The sequence below is a fragment of the Syngnathus floridae genome, unplaced genomic scaffold (assembly GCF_059516105.1).
Source record: "Syngnathus floridae isolate MCC-2025c unplaced genomic scaffold, RoL_Sflo_1.0 HiC_scaffold_25, whole genome shotgun sequence".
In the NCBI taxonomy this organism is placed as follows: Eukaryota; Metazoa; Chordata; class Actinopteri; order Syngnathiformes; family Syngnathidae; genus Syngnathus; species Syngnathus floridae.
In genome coordinates this window covers 745,001-745,826 of record NW_028284054.1, presented here as the reverse complement: position 1 = coordinate 745,826, position 826 = coordinate 745,001, and positions in this window count along the sequence as shown.

Here is an 826-nt window from a genome sequence, read left to right as displayed (position 1 = left end):
GGTCGCCTTGTGGCGGTCGGGGGTGGCGGTCGGGGGGTGGCGCTTGGGGATGGTGGCGGTCGCCTTGTGGCGGTCGGGGGGTGGCGGTCGGGGGGTGGCGCTTGGGGATGGTGGCGGTCGCCTTGTGGCGGTCGGGGGGTGGCGGTCGGGGGTGGCGCTTGGGGATGGTGGCGGTCGCCTTGTGGCGGTCGCCTTGTGGCGGTCGCCTTGTGGCGGTCGGGGGGTGGCGGTCGGGGGGTGGCGCTTGGGGATGGTGGCTGTCGCCTGGTGGCGGTCGGGGGTGGCGCTTGGGGATGGTGGCTGTCGCCTGGTGGCGGTCGGGGGTGGCGCTTGGGGATGGTGGTGGTGGTCGCCTGGTGGCGGTCGACTTGTTGTGGTCGGGGGTGGCGCTTGGGGATGGTGGCTGTAGCCTTGTGGTGGTCCGGGGTGGCGCTTTGGGACCGGCGTCCGGCGGAAAGTGCGTGTTGCGCGGCCCGGAGAAAGTTTCAGCCAAGGGCCCGCCGCTGGAGAAAATTTTAGGTACCAGGGGTGGATTTTTTTTGTCACCGCAGGAGGGGGACGTTGCCTCCGTCGGTGTCCGACGGAGAGTGCGTGTTGCGCGGCCCGGAGAAAGTTTAGGCCCGGGGCCCGCCGCTGGAGAAAATTTTAGGTACCAGGAGTGGATTTTTTTTGTCACCGCAGGAGGGGGACGTTCCCTCCGTCGGTGTCCGGCGGAGAGTGCGTGTTGCGCGGCCCGGAGAAAGTTTAGGCCCGGGGCCCGCCGCTGGAGAAAATTTTAGGTACCAGGAGTGGATGTACTTACTTCCACAGCGCCCGCGCGCTCCTG